Source organism: Stenella coeruleoalba (genome assembly GCF_951394435.1).
Source record: "Stenella coeruleoalba genome assembly, chromosome: 15".
NCBI classification, from domain to species: Eukaryota; Metazoa; Chordata; class Mammalia; order Artiodactyla; family Delphinidae; genus Stenella; species Stenella coeruleoalba.
Genome location: NC_137161.1, coordinates 62,498,510 through 62,515,151, shown reverse-complemented (window position 1 = coordinate 62,515,151; position 16,642 = coordinate 62,498,510). Strand labels below are relative to the sequence as shown.

Here is a 16,642-nt window from a genome sequence, read left to right as displayed (position 1 = left end):
AATTGAGGACAGTCTCAGAGACCTCTGGGACAACATTAAACACACCAACATTCAAATTATGGGGGTCCCAGAAGAAGAAAAGAAAAAGAAAGTGTCTGACAAAATATTTGAAGAGATTATAGATGAAAACTTCCCTAATATGGGAAAGGAAACAGTCAATCAAATCCAAGAAGCACAGAGAGTCCCATACAGGATAAATCCAAGGAGAAACAAGTCAAGACACATATTAATCAAACTATTAAAAATTAAATACAAAGAAAAAATATTAAAAGCAGCAAGGGAAAAACAACAAATAACACACAAGGGAATCCCCATAAGGTTAACAGCTGATCTTTCAGCAGAAACTCTGCAAGCCAGAAGGGAGTGGCAGGACATACTTAAAGTGATGAAAAGGAAGAACCTAAAACCAATATTACTCTACCCAGCAAGGATCTCATTCAGATTTGATGGGAAATTAAAACCTTTACACACAAGCAAAAGCTAAGAGAATTCAGCACCACCAAACCAGCTTTACAACAAATGTTAAAGGAACTTCTCTAGGCAGAAAACACAAGAGAAGGAAAAGACCTACAATAACAAACCCAAAACAATTAAGAAAATGGTAATAGGAACATACATATCAATAATTACCTTAAATGTGAATAGATTAAATGCTCTAACCAAAAGACACAGACTGGCTGAATGGATACAAAAACAAGACCCGTATATATGCTGTCTACAAGAGACCCACTTCAGGCCTAGGGACACATACACTGAAAGTGAGGGGATGGAAAAAGTTATTCCACGCAAATGGAAATCAAAAGAAAGCTGGAGTAGCAATTCTCATATCAGACAAATAAATACTATTACAAGAGACAAAGAAGGACACTATATAATGATCAAGGGATCAATCCAAGAAGATATAGCAATTGTAAACCTTTATGCACCCAACATAGGAGCACCTCAATACATAAGGCAAATGCTAACAGCCATAAAAGGGGAAATTGACAGTAACACAATCATAGTAGGGGACTGTAACACCCCACATTCACCAATGGACAGATCATTCAAAATGAAAATAAATAAGGAAACACAAGCTTTAAATGATACATTAAACAAGATAGACTTCATTGATATTTATAGGACATTCCATCCAAAAATAACAGAATACACTTTCTTCTCAAGTGATCATGGAACATTCTCCAGGATAGAGCATATCTTGGGTCACAAATCAAGCCTTGGTAAATTTAAGAAAATTGAAATCATAGCAAGTATCTTTTCCGACCACACGCCGTGAGACTAGATATCAATTACAGGAAAAGCATCTGTCACAAATACAAACACATGGAAGCTAAACAATACACTACTTAATAACCAAGAGATCACTGAAGAAATCAAAAAATACCTAGAAACAAATGACAATGAAAACACAATGACCCAAAACCTATGGGATGCAACAAAAGCAGTTCTAAGAGGGAAGTTTATAGCAATACAATCCTACCTCAAGAAACAAGAAACATCTCAAATAAACAACCTAACCATACACCTAAAGCAATTAAAGAAAGAAGAATGAAAAAACCCCAAAGTTAGCAGAAGGAAAGAAATCATAAAGATCACATCAGATATAAATGAAGAAGAAATGAAGGAAACAATAGCAAAGATCAATAAAACTAAAAGCTGGTTCTTTGAGAAGATAAACAAAATTGATAAACCATTAGCCAGACTCATCAAGAAAAAAAGGGAGAAGACTCAAATAAATAGAATATGAAATGAAAAAGGAGAAGTAACAACTGAAATACAAAGGATCATGAGAAATACAAAGGATCATGAGAGATTACTGCAAGCAACTATATACCAATAAAATGGACAACCTAGAAAAAATTGGACAAATTCTTAGAAAAGTACAACCTTCCAAGACTGAACCAGGAAGAAATACAAAATATAAACAGACCAATCACAAGCACTGAAATTGAGACTGTGAATAAAAATTTTCCAACAAACAAAAGCCCAGGATCAGATGGCTTCACAGGTGAATTCTATCAAACATTTAGAGACGAGCTAACACCTATCCTTCTCAAACTCTTCCAAAATATAGCAGAGGGAAATTCTACGAGACCACCATCACCCTGATACCAAAACCAAGATGTCACAAAGAAAGAAAACTACAGGCCAATATCACTGATGAACATAGATGCAAAAATCCTCAACAAAATACTAGCAAACAGAATCCAACAGTACATTAAAAGGATCATACATCATGATCAAGTGGGGTTTATCCCAGGAATGCAAGGATTTCAATATATGCAAATCAATCAATGTGATATACCATATTAACAAATTGAAGAAGAAAAATCATATGATAATCTCAATAGATGCAGAAAAAGCTTTCAACAAAATTCAACACCCATTTATGATAAAAACCATCCAGAAAGTAGGCATAGAGGGAACTTACCTCAACATAATAAAGGCCTTATATGACAAACCCACAGCCAACATCATTCTCAACGGTGAAAAACTGAAACCATTTCCACTAGGATCAGGAATAAGACAAGGTTGCCCACTCTCACCACTAGTATTCAACATAGTTTTGGAAGTTTTAGCCACAGCAACCAGAGAAGAAAAGGAAATAAAAGGAATCCAAATCGGAAAAGAAGAAGTAAAGCTGTCACTGTTTGTAGATGACATGATACTATACATAGAGAATCCTAAAGACTCTATCAGAAAACTACTAGAGCTAATCAATGAATATGGTAAAGTAGCAGGATACAAAATTAATGCACAGAAATCTCTTTCATTCCTATACACTAATGATGAAAAATCTGAAGGAGAAATTAAGGAAACACTCCCATTTACCACTGCAACAAAAAGAATAAAATACCTAGGAATAAAACTACCTAAGGAAACAAAAGATCTGTATGCAGAAAACTATAAGCCACTGATGAAAGAAATTAAAGATGATACAAACAGATGGAGAGATATACCATGTTCTTGGATTGGAAGAATCAACATTGTGAAAATGACTATACTACCCAAAGCAATCTACAGATTCAATGCAATCCCTATCAAACTATCAACTGCATTTCTAACAGAACTAGAACAAAAAATTTCACAATCTGTATGGAAACACAAAAGACCCCGAACAGCCAAATCAATCTTGAGAAAGAAAAACGGAGCTGCAGGAATCAGACTCCCTGCCTTCTGACTATACTACAAAGCTACAGTAATCAAGACAGTATGGTACTGGCACAAAAGCAGAAATATAGATCAACGGAACAGGATAGAAAGCCCAGAGATAAACCCATGCACATGTGGTCACCTTATTTTTGATAAAGGAGGCAAGCATATACAATGGAGGAAAGACAGCCTCTTCAATAAGTGCTGCTGGGAAAACTGGACAGCTACATGTAAAAGAATGAAATTAGAACACTCCCTAACACCATACACAGAAATAAACTCAAAATGGCTTAAAGACCTAAATGTAAGGCCAGACACTATCGAACTCTCAGAGGAAAACATAGGCAGAACACTCTACGACATAAATCACAGCAAGATCCTTTTTGACCCACATCCTAGAGAAACGGAAATAAAAACAAAAATAAATAATGGAACCTAATGAAACTTCAAACCTTTTGCACAGCAAAGGAAACCATAAACAAGACAAAAAGACAACACTCAGAATGGGAGAAAATATTTGCAAAGGAAGCAACTGAAAAAGGATTAATCTCCAAAATATACAAGGAGCTCAATATCAAAAAAACAAACAATCCAATCCAAAAATGGGCAGAAAACCTAAATAGACATTTCTCTAAAGAAGATATAAAGATTGCCAACAAACACGTGAAAGGATGCTCAACATCACTAATCATTAGAGAAATGCAAATCAAAACTACAATGAGGTATCACCTCACACCAGTCAGAATGGCCACCATCAAGAAATCTACAAACAATAAATGCTGGAGAGGGTGTGGAGAAAAGGGAACCCTCTTGCACTGTTGGTGGGAATGTAAATTGTTACAGACACTATGGAGAACAGTATGGAGGTTCCTTAAAAAACTAAAAATAGAACTACCATATGACCCAGCAATCCCACTACTGGGCATATGCCCTGAGAACACCATAATTCAAAAAGAGTCATGTACCACAATGTTCGTTGCAGCTCTATTTACAATAGCCAGGACATGGAAGCAACTTAAGTGTCCATCAACAGATGAATGGATAAGAAAGATGTGACATATATATACAATGCAATATTACTCAGCCATAAAAAGAAATGAAATTGAGTTATTTATAGTGAGGCAGATGGACCTAGAGTCTGTCATACAGAGTGAAGTAAGTCAGAAACAGAAAAACAAATACCGTATGCTAACACATATATATGGAATTAAAAAAAAAAAAGGTTCTGAACAACCTCGGGGCAGGACAGGAATAAAGATGCAGACGTAGAGAATGGTCTTGAGGACACGGGGAAGGGGAAGCTGGACGAAGTGAGAGAGTGGCATGGACTTATATATACTACCAAATGTAAAATAGATAGCTCATGGGAAGCAGCCGCATAGCACAGGGAGATCAGCTCAGTGCTTTGTGACCACCTAGAGGGGTGGGATAGGGAGGGTGGGAGGGAGACACAAGAGGGAGGAGATATAGTGATATATTTATATGTATAGCTGATTCACTTTGTTATAAAGCAGAAACTAACACACCATTGTAAAACAATTATACTCCAATAAAGATGTTAAGAAAAAGAAAAAGAGTGATACACTCACCTTCAAGGGCTATTTGAGAGGATTGAAGAAGCTAATAAAATAATGGCACACAGGGTAGGTATTTTGTTTAACAAACATTTGCTGAGCACTTTGTGCCAGGCACTGTGCTGTTTCAGGCTTTACTTACCCAGCCTTGTTCAGTGCTCACTCCAGCCCCATGAAGTAGATGATAGTAAACACTTACACTGGCTTATTAAAGCTAGGCTCATTGAGCCTGCAAAATGACCTGAAGAGGTAGGTGCTTGGAGCAGATGCCATGGGTGCCGACACTCATCACTGCAAGGCATGTAAGCCCAACCCCCAGCTTCTAGCCCCTGGTTTCTTTGCCAAGGCTTCTTGGGCTGCTGAAGTCTGCTTATCCTCCCGTGTGCCATGCACTGCTGCCCCTCCCCTGGGAACATCCTTCAACAGCTGACTAATACCCCAGCTCACTCATCCCTCCGGAGGGATAATTCTGAGCTGCATGTTATGCAATGTCCATCACAGTCACCCAGAGTAATTTCCTCTGTGTGACTCACTGGCAGTTGCCTTAGCAATACCACCTTTTGGGCTGCCCTCTCTTCCCTGTCTCACTTCCCCACTCACGTACCCATGTTCTCTCTGAACCTTCCAGATAAATTACTTGCACCCAAATCTTTGTCTCAGGGTCTGCTTCTAAGGAAGCTAAAACGGAGACAATACTATTATTATTATTATCCTATTTTTCAGATGAGAACACTGAGGCACAGAGAGGTTAAGTAACTTGCCCAAATTCACACAGCTGGGAAGCAGTAGAGTCAGAATTCAAACCCAGGCAGTCTGGCTCTTAACATGATGCAAGATTATGTTTTTCTTTCTGACTAAGCTGGGTAAACAGAGTAAGATCAGTTGCCTTATGGTGCCAAGATGTGCTTCCACACCAAAGCACAGTGTCACCAGTGGCTGCGTGTGCAAAAACTTTCATGTACTAGTGCAAAGACCAGCTCCATTCTCTAATGAAAATGTCAGCTCCCCAACACAGCCAGCCATGATCCCACTGAAAGATGTAATTGTGGAATCCATGCTATTATCGTGTAGCAAGGATTTCTGGTGTGCTTGTAAACCTAAAACTGTAATTGCCAAAGAGAACTCATCCCCCACAAATCAAGCCTCTCTGTATTGACAATTACATCCGGCGCTGCATGGAATTTAATGCCTAAATAATGAAGTCAAAGAACAATGCTGGAGATCGAGCATTTGAATATACTTTGTTGATTCATTTCTCGCTCCCATTTAATAACCCACTTAGTCAGCGACGGTTAAGTGCAGCAGACTTAGAAAGAACATAACACACTAGAGAGAAAACATTTCACAGATTAATAACTGGATGTGGGTACAAGCTGGCACTCCCCTAATAGCAGCACAAAACTAGGTTATCGTCAAAAATCTGGATTTAATATTCCAAAATGGTGATTCATGCTTTTCCTTTACACGGTTCCATACTTACCACCACAGGCTAACGAAACATACATCAGAAATCAGGAGCTAATAAATGCAATTCTGGGGGAGTATTTTTTTTTTAATTTAGTACCTTCCAAGATTGTGATCTTTGTTCCAAGATCGTAATCTTTGTTCAAGATCTTTAATGTTGAAATTACGCTGTCTGAATATTAAGCATATTCGATTGTGACTGGACTCTCCAAAAGGCTAATTTATGAACCCTGCAGCCTAACACATGTGCACCATATAAAGGAGGATTTGCCCCCAGTGCATTTATACCAATTTCTCCAGTAAGGAGATAAAAACTCTTCCGCTGCCTATATGAATACAGTCATTCATGTATGTATCTGGCTGGTTTGTTTGATCTGTGCAGAGAAATGTACAATTAAATGATACTGACTCAGTGTTTAAAGCAATTTGGGCAGGAATTTTCCTTTGGGGAATATTCTCTTAAGTTTCTTCCCTGCTGTTCGGGTGAAGGAAAGAAGTAGTTAGTCCAGGGAGGGCGCTCTCTCAGGTGGAACACAGACGGAATGGGCTTCCTCTCCTGTCATCATTCTCTTTTTGAAATAATTTCATGGTGTCTGTGGGAAAATATTTTCCCCCAATGAATTCAATTTTAATGTGAGTTTAACAACATCCTCATCCCGTTAATTTGCTGTGAGATTTACACTCTTCTGTCCTGTTTATCGTAGAATGGCCACACCATAAGGCAGAATGAGAACTGCTTTGTGACTTTCCTGGTGTCCAACCAGCTTGGAGGCACAGATCACTAAAGCTGCAGGGAACTAGCAGAAGAGTGAAGGCATTTCCTGTGTGCTTGAAACAGCCTTTTCTGAAAAGAACCTGATCCATTCATTCTGCAGGTTATTGACTTTCGCCACAGCATCATTTTTTAAAAATTTATTGCCAAACAGTATATAGGATACCAATCCGGTAAAATTGAAATGCAAAATTAGAACTCAGATGCTAGGATAAGACTGGGTAAAATATAATGCAGAGACTTACATCTCAACCCTGCATATTTATGCCAGTGAAGCCAATTGATTCTGAGCCCCCTGGCAGTCAAGACATCAAGGGAACCTCATCCCTTATATGGTTCCATAGGGAGAGCAGACATTTTCCTGGGCAAGGACCACCACTAACCTATAAAGTGCCTCGGGAGAGCTAGGAACACCACCGCTCACCACCCCTCAACACCCTCTCCTCCACACACACCCCTTCCATGGGCAGGCTCCTCTTGTTGAGTACAGAGTGTCTGCATGCAATTTAGCAATAAAATAAGCTGCCCTGTGACTGGAAGCAGGCAAGCTGACTGCGCCTTAATGCAAGGAAGAAGGCTCTCTTCCTCCAAGAGGACACAGCTGAGGAAAACATCATGGCAAGCAAATGCTGGCTTGATATAAGCTTCCACGTATTCCTTTGGCAGCACTGTGCATGAGGACCTGGATTTAATTCTAAAACATTTTCATGCAGGGACCACGGAGAGGTAGAATGGGCAAAACTCTCAACGATGGGAATAATATTGGGTTCCCTGAAGCAATGTTTCAGCCTTTGGTGAAAGCCAAGAACATGTGTCTAAGGGAAATTTAAAGGAAAACAATTCTACAGGGGCCAAGATAATGTGGTCCTAAAATCCCCAGGGGTCTTTTTCAAGACTATCTTGGGGTAGATGGACCGAATGTGCTTCAGCCAGTCCTCCCGAGTTCTACCTCTCTCAACAAGCTCAGGATACCTCAGGAGAAGTTGTAAACCATTCGGCTAAGTAATGGAGCCATTAATAGAGCAACTTCCAGACCAGGGATAGACTTGCCAGGACCTGTGAGGGTCTTCTGCCCTGGGGCAGGAATGGCAGAATGGAGGCAAGGCTGAGATATTGGGACAAGTTCTACCTTCTCTCCTGTATTTCAATAAATAAGCCCCCTTTTCCTTCTTTAAAGTCTCTCTCTTGAAGGGCTTGATTTAATGAGCCATTCACGTGGGCTCACAAGCATAGAAACAGGCTATAAATTATGAAGACAGCCCAGAAATCATTTGGTAGCCGGAGTAAAGGATAACGTGGGTGGTAGTAGCTTAAAGAGGAATGCCAGTGTTGAGTCTCTTTGGCACTGGAGATGAAAAAGAAGGGAACAGGGAATGGACTGAAGCTCTGGGACTTGTTACTTTGAAACAATCCTCTGTAATCCTCCGATATTGAAAAGCCAACCAAAGGCACCAAGTTAGTATATTGGGCCATTGTATTTTCCATAAACATGGTACCACTCAGTGGGAGGGCTCCACTGTCCTATAAACGTTCCTCAAAAGAGATCCTCCCTCTGTAAAATTCATTAGGAACACCCCAATCCTGAGGGGAGGAGCCTGTTATTGATATAATTGATGCTGGCCAACCAGGGAGCAGTATGCAAATTTCACTGTTTTCTGATTGGAAAGAGCCTGAGACGATGCCAACCAACGCCCATGCAATAGGGTTTAACCCTTCCATTGCTGTTTTCACTGTCCGTATGGGACAAAGAATAGCTTCACCCTCAGACTCTCAACTCATTAAGCTGGCAGAAAAGTTTTCATGGGCTAGTGCTGCTTGAGCTACAGAAAGCTAGCTAGTACAATGGAAGACCAGGCAGAAATTCCTCCCCCTGTTCCCAGAATTTTCTTCATGACCTCTCATATTATGGTCAACATCTGGAATGAACAACTAATACTTGCAGAAATGCCTTGAGGGATTTCACCTATTTACATATAGTTCTGACCAGAGCTGGCCACCACCAAGAGTTAATTTAATTTACTGTCCCTTGGCAAAAGAATAGTCATTTGTTTTCCAGCACTTTTAACCTTGGTAGACCCTTGGGAAATAAAAATTACATTGAGAGAAAATTGCCAGTGGTAGAGAACAGTATAGAAGTGACAGTAACATATATAAACCTCCGGCAGGAGTGGAATAAAGTGGCATATTATTGTTCGCTGGCCCCCAAAGTTCAATATTTCTTGTGTGGTTTACACTTAGCCATTGTCTCACCCCCTGGAGTAATTCTGGCCAATTCGGGCACTCTCTGCCAAGATGCACATCCTTGTTACTGTCAGAGAAAGGCCAGATTACCTGGCTAAGCAGGGAGAGATCTTTGGACAAAGAGCCATGAGGAAATGGAACTCAACAAATAAGAGTTTAAAGAGATGCCTGGAAGGAAGCAGGGGAGTGTCTGGGGTGATGGAGCCTGTCCTGCTTCCTCTATAGAATTCGATGATTATCCTCTATGTGGAGCTCAGCTCTGATGGGAGGTGCTGGCTGATGCGGCCCTTTTAGCCTCACTGCTCACCACTGATGCTCCCATTATGTGAAACTTCCTGTATACATATACACACACACACACACACAACACACACACAACACACACACACACACACACACACACACACACACACACACACACACACACACACACACACACACACCGCTATAACACAATGTGTCTCTTCCCTGAACCTGTACTCACATGATACCCTCTGCCTGGACCACCCTTCCTCCCCTTCCCTGTTTTACCTGTCTAGCTCTCCTAATTGCCTTTCAAAACTTAGCCGAGGCATCACCTCTTCTAGGAAGTTTTCCCTGATCTCCAGATGAGTACCTTCTTTAGTCTCAGCCTCTTGAACTTGCCTCTTATATTATTTGTATCCATCTATTCATGTGCCTTTCATCATCCCACCTCCAGAACACATAATGAGTCTGTTCTGACCGCCTAAAGAACTGAAAATTTAAGTCCAGAGAGAGGTCAGGGTTCAAAACAGGAAACGGAGGCAAGAAGGTTAGGCAGCTCCTAACTGACATTTCCAACTGGACAGGTCTCCTCATACAGGCTTTTTTTCCTTTACACATACCACAATTTTCTCCTTATTTTATTTGTGTAATTATTTGATTCATGTACACACACACACACAAACATAAGACTGTAAAGCCCCATATTTCTATTATCTAATACAGTTCCTAGCACATAGGTGGCACCCTATAAATATGCATGTAATTAATGGTTTAATTAATGAATGAGCATACATGAACAGATCAGAGAGATAAAAGCAGAAATAAGGTCATAAATGGGGCTAAATTCCAAAGTTCATTCGTATGTGTCTACATGGCACAAAAATAGGCACGGACACCATACAGAAATAATGGATATTGAGCTCTAATTCTAATGAAATTACATCTAAGCCTGGGAGGGTCTGACTCTGAAACTTATGTTTAAACAAATATTGAAACCACCATGAGATTTCTCTTCCCCAAAAGGGCCCAAAACCCATAATTTACTGAGTATAAACAGACTTAAACAATGAAGCTGTCTGGAATCCACCAGCACCCTCATTTCACATGTAATGAGGTGAAGCAAGATTTTATACACTTACCCACTGTCATGATAACTTCTGATGGAGAAAGCACTGTATGTGTTTAGGAGACACTGATTAACAGCTTGAAGTAGAGCACGAGGCCATAAAGTTATGCAAAAGTCACAAAAGAAGAACAACAAAGTGCCCTGGATAAATGGTGACCACAGTTAACCTTGGGTTCTTTTATTTTGTCAAGTACTGTTATGAGTGGAATTTCCAAGTTAGGGGCAGAGAAGAATTGCTCTGATAACTGTTGAGGATCCAGAACACTGCACTGGGTGTCAGGGAAGAAAAATACAGACATAATGTAATAGTAAGACACTTGGGAAATTTTCAATTTGCTTGTGATGTGGTATAAACTTATTGCTCTGTCTCCCCTACAACCTCTTCAGTAAATTCTGCTTGGCTCTTGTGTGAGTGGATTTCATTTGAGAAGAGGCGGATGGGACTCAAAGAACAGGATAAGTGAACAGCTGACATCTGGATGTTAAAGGAATAGGGAAAATAATTCTTAGCCAAGCTAGCTGACTTGCCAAAGGACCCTCTGCTAGCCACAGACTGAACCATTTCAGGTCTATCAGGTTTATCTCTTCCTCTCATATATTAAGGATTTCAACTAGCCATTTAGCACAGTACTGCAGGGAAAAAGAAGGAAGGGTGAGTTCATTTTGATGAGTTAATGTCAACATTTATTGACATCTAATACATGTCAAACAGTTTACATGGACTCTCATTTAAATTTCACAGCTATGAAGTAGTTGGTGTTATTTCTCTTTTATAGATGAAGAATAAATTCAGTATCATGGAAGTAAATTATTTCAAGTCAGGCAACCAGTAGTGTTAGAACATGGACTTGACTCCCCATCCGTCTTCCCACAATATTACACTATCTCCTAAAAGGGCTGGATGATGACTAAGGAAGGGAAAAGGAGTTTGGGAAATGATACCATCCATTCAGGTAGGGCTTCCTGGAGTTAACTGTTGCCATAGAGTACTTTAATGCTCCAGGGGGCCAAACAAGGTGTGCTAGTGAGATAGATAACCATGGGCCTGGGAATCACAGGACTTACGTTTGGCATAATCACCAAGGGAAGTCAGATAGCATGGTGCTTTGGAATCAGGCAAATCCTGGTTTGAATCATGGCTCTGATTTATTATCTGAAACAGTTCAACTCTAAATGTCCCTTTAGAAATAATAATCATAAACATAAATTTAACAACTAATCAAAAGAAGAACAGCTCTTCTGAATCAGGGAACAACTGTCACCAGAGAATAAAAACCCCAAATCTCCTTCATTGTATTCATAGCAGCCCCAGTTAACAGAGAATAATAGCTCAGCCTTGTAATTTCCTTAATTCCTAAAAATAAACTGAAACCTCTGGTGCCTACAGAACAAATCAATTTTATAGAAGAAACAATGTTGATAGTGGTGATTGTTCTGGGACCTTGGGACAATTACTTCACTTCTTTGAGACACAGGGTTGTCATCTGTAAAATGGGGATAATCAAGCACAAAAGTTAGCTTTGCAAATGATCTGAGATACTGTGTATAAAGTGCTGAGCATAGTGCCTGGCACATTAAAGGGAGTGATGACGGTGGCAATGATGACGATAATTACAGTGATGATAATGCCAAAAGTAATGATGCAAAGACAAGACCATGATGAGACAATGATGTGTTGAGGTTGATGTGGTGGAAGATGTTGATGTGGTGGAAGATGTTGCTGCTGATGATGATCATGTTAATGATGACGATGATGACGTTGATGATGATGATGATGAAGACTGATGTGGTAGAAGATGCAATTCAATGGTAAGACCATGATGAACAGTGATTATGATATTGATGTGTTTGTTGGTGGTGATGATGTTGGTATAGGTGAACAAGATGAAGGCAGAAGAAACAAAATGGAAAAAGGAAGGAAAACAGAAAAATGGAAGAAGGAATTAAAAGAAGAAAGAAGAGGATTTCCCTAAAGCAGCCACTACAACTCACAGATGACCAGGTCTCACAAACCCAAACCTAAGGTGCTCTGTTCCTCCAACCAGAACAGATATCTTCTTTCTGACTGGAGGGACAACACCAAGCACAACAATGGAGATGGACTCAGGGCTCCCCTGACCCATCTCATCATCTAGCACGCTCCTCATCCAAGAATGAGAAAAAACCTTATTCTTTCAATTCTCTGTGTGAAGAGAGTCATGTAGCCATGTGCTCACCACAACCCTCATAGCCAGATGCTTTCTGGGCAGTGGAGCCAAAACCATGGAGACTAATGAAATATAAGATCAATCCTCAAGAGCCTAGTTTCCAGGTAGACTGAGACCTCACTTGGGAGGACCTGGCCAAATCACTTCCTCGGTGTCATGATAGTCTTAAGTCTTTCCAAGAGTTCTAAGAATATCAAGTGGATAAATAAGATCATGTAAGTAAATGTACTCTGAGTTCTCTCAAGTGGTGACTATGAATATCTCAATTTTGATAATTATGAAGTGCAGAATTATTCTAATGGTTAGAAGCATGACTTCTAACAAGTTAGTTAATCTCTCTGATACATGATGAAATAATAATCTTATACAGCAATATCTATCTTATGAGATAGTAGCAAGCCTTAACTGAGATAATCTATATAAAGGGTTCAACATAATAGCTTTCTTGTGGTATCCTCCAGTAACATTAACTGAGATTATTAGTATAAGAGAAAATAAGAAAAGAAATATAGCTAAAGTACAGATGTGATTATGTGAATCTCCTGCTTAAAACTTTCAGTGGTTTCCCTGCAATTCTAAGGATGGAGTCCAAATATTCAATATGGCTGGCAAAGCCCTTTATGACCTGGCTCCTGCCTAACTCTCTCCACAGACTAAATCTTCCTAAACTGCTTTCACGCCTTCGAAGTTTCAAGCTCTTTCTGTGTTCACACTCTTTCATCACACTGCTGGCCCTCCTGGAGCACTCAGTCCCAGGCTTGGAGGAGCTGCCTTCCTCCAGGAGCCTACAGCCCTTTAGATCTCCCATACCACAGCGCGGTTGGGTAATTTCCTGGTGATTTATCTGTTTCCACAACTACTTGGGATTGAGATGGTATACTGACTGCTAATCTTCACCATCTAGCATAGCATCTGGCACAGAGGAGAGCCCAACAAACGCTTGCTGAATGAAGGAAAGAGTACTGTGATCCATGTGAGCCTGAGGCACAGAGGAGGAGCACGGAGGGGGGTCAGGGAAGCCTGATGGAGGATCTATCCAGACAGCTAAAAAGAGTAAGCACATCCCAGAAAGAGAGAACAGCATGGACAAACACAGAAGTAGGACAGCATGATACATTGGGGAAACTTCATAAAAACATAGCACTGAAATACAGGAATCCAGAGTAGGGTGGTACAAGACACTGTCGCACTGTGTGTGCTGCCAAGGAACCTGGCCTTTATCCTGTAGACACTGGGCAGCCCTTGAAGAATTTAAAGCAGAGGACTGATCTGACCAGACTGCAGCATGAGATTAGTGACTGGGACCTAGTATCTCTCTTTGATTATTTCCCATCCTTTCTTCCCACCGACCCATCCTTTTCTCTCCTTTCTTCTACCTTCTCAAATATATTCTTTCCCTCCCTATAGTTTCCATTTACATGGATTTTGTTGACCCTGGATGTTAAGAGAATCATGAATTTAGCCAGGTAGTCCTACCAGCATCAATCAGGATTCAGAGAAATAACCTTCCATTCCAGCATGACCCCAAACACAAACAGACACTTCTCCCCAACATGAGGGCTCTACAGACAGTCTGAAAACGAGGCAGAAATGATATCTTCATCTTGATATAAAGGGAACATGTTTGTCACTTGCTTAAAATAATTATTTACCTGAGAGTGTCTGTGGCAACAGTAAGCTTTTCCAGTGATCAATGCACTTCCTTTTAAATTGTAAATATAACTCTTCTCATCCCTCCTTTTTGATAGAGCTTCTGACTAACTTCTTTCAGTGCAAAATTACCAGGAAATCCCACTGAATAGCATGGCTAATGAAGTTTTTCTAAGACAATGGCTATCAAACTCAAAGTCCTAGATTTCTTTGAGGATGAAGGTTAAGGTTAAGATTTAGGTTTAGGGTTAAGGTTTAGGGCTAAGGTTAGGTTCGATTTGGGTCATGTTAGGGTTGGGGTTAACAGTAGGGTTAGGTTAGAGTTAAGGTTGAGGTTAGGTTTAAGGTTAGAGTTCTAGTTAAGGTTAGGATTAAGGTTAACTTAATCCTAACCTTAGGGGTAGGACTGCAGGACTTCTGGGGGAAAGAGGAATGAGATTGAAGGGCAGTTAAGATTCCACCAGATACTTCTACACACACACTTCTAACACTTATTTTATCTATTTTTGCTGTTGAACTTCACTCAAAATAAATTTACAGAAGGAATCTACTCTTGTCTGATTCATTAATGGGGTCTGAAAATCACTGATCTAAGAAACCTCCAAAGCCACGTATCAGATTCAAAGACTTACACCAAAGGCCATTTTTCAGGAACTCAACAACCTCATGAATAAAAAGCATTTAGACTCCTGCAGCCATGCTGCCTTCACAGCTGAAGCTGCCCCATAACACGGGAAAGGACAACTGGGGACCCCTGGGGTGGGCAGACAGTCTAGATGACCTTTCCTCCTGACCGGCAGGAGCTGGGAAGTATGACTGGGAGTGGGAACCAGACCACACATACCCCCTCTTGCAGCAGGTGGAACTAAGGAAAATAGTTTAGACTGATTATAGTCCAAGCCAGTTAGAAGTTCCAAAGAACAGGTCCCTGGATTCAAGAGGTTAGGTAAAAACTGTAGTATGAAACCAAGAATGAGGGGATAGCTGGAGAGCTAATAATTGATCAAGCATGGAGAAATTTCTGAGACTGCGGATTAGTACCTTTTTACCAGAGCAGGTATCAGCAAAAATTTTCTGTAAAGGGCCAGATAGTAAATATTTTAGGCTCTGAAGGCTACAAATAGTCTCTGTCATCGTTACTGAACTCTCTGCTGCTCTAGAACAAAAGCATCCAGAAACCATACATATATGGATAAGCATGCTGTGTCCTAATAAGATTTTGTTTAAAAAATTAGACAGCAGGCCAAATTTGGCTTATTGGTCATTATTTATTGACTCTTGTACTAGGGTATTTGAGAGCACATCTTGTGATCCTCTATAAGAGGACAGTCTTCTGAGAATTGAACCAGTATAGAGATATGCAGAACGAAGAGACTGGAGAGCAAAATCAAAGCTGTAGTGTTATTAGAAACCCTGGATCCAGCCATATCTGAAACTAATTTCCCTGATATCTTCATTTATATGAAACAATAAACGATCCTTTTTAAGTAGTGGGAGTTAAGTTTCTGTCCATTGAAACCAAAAAAAATCCCTGACTGGTAGTTAGGGCACACAGGATGTCACCAAAAAATGTCAGGTATAAACCCAAATCTTCTGACTCCCATTCCAGTGCTCATCCATTTCAACAAGCATCAGGCAGAAATGAATGCCCTAGTTGAGACACCTTTTGTCTAGCCAAAGACCCACGTTGCCGATGTGGGCTGGATTTTGCTCCAAGAAACCCCTGCTTCTTGGAATATCATTAAAGGAAAGTACATGCCTAAGAAATGCTGCCCTTGATGTGGAAAGTTGACAGAACAGCCCTGGAGGGCCAGATGGATTCCAAACAGCTGTGACTTGACGGAGGCGCTCCATTTGGCAGGACCAGGGAAAGCCCAGCACAAACAGCATAAATTAGCAACCTCTTTTGAGAGAGGACGATTACAGCACATCACTGCAATTAAGCTTCATGCGGCCACTACAAGTAATGGTCATAAAGTCTCTGTAGCAACATGCAGACATGTTTGATGTGATTTTAAAAGAGAATAGCAAAATAACTGGAATTCTCATTCATTGATGAAGGGATTATAAATTGATACAAACTCTCTAGAAAGCAATTTTGCAATGTGGATTGAAAACCCTTAAGATCAAAAACCTCATAACTTTTGATTCAGTATCCTCCTCTCCTGTAAGAATCTACCCTAAGCAAATAACCAGAAATGTAAACACA

General features: G+C 40.2%; 1 long non-coding RNA gene across 4 annotated transcripts in view; it reads right to left on the bottom strand.

The window, feature by feature from the left end:
* Positions 1-16,642, bottom strand: part of LOC307197603 — an 847,911-nt gene that overhangs the window by 584,602 nt on the left and 246,667 nt on the right. The gene's annotated exons all lie outside the window — the stretch shown is intronic.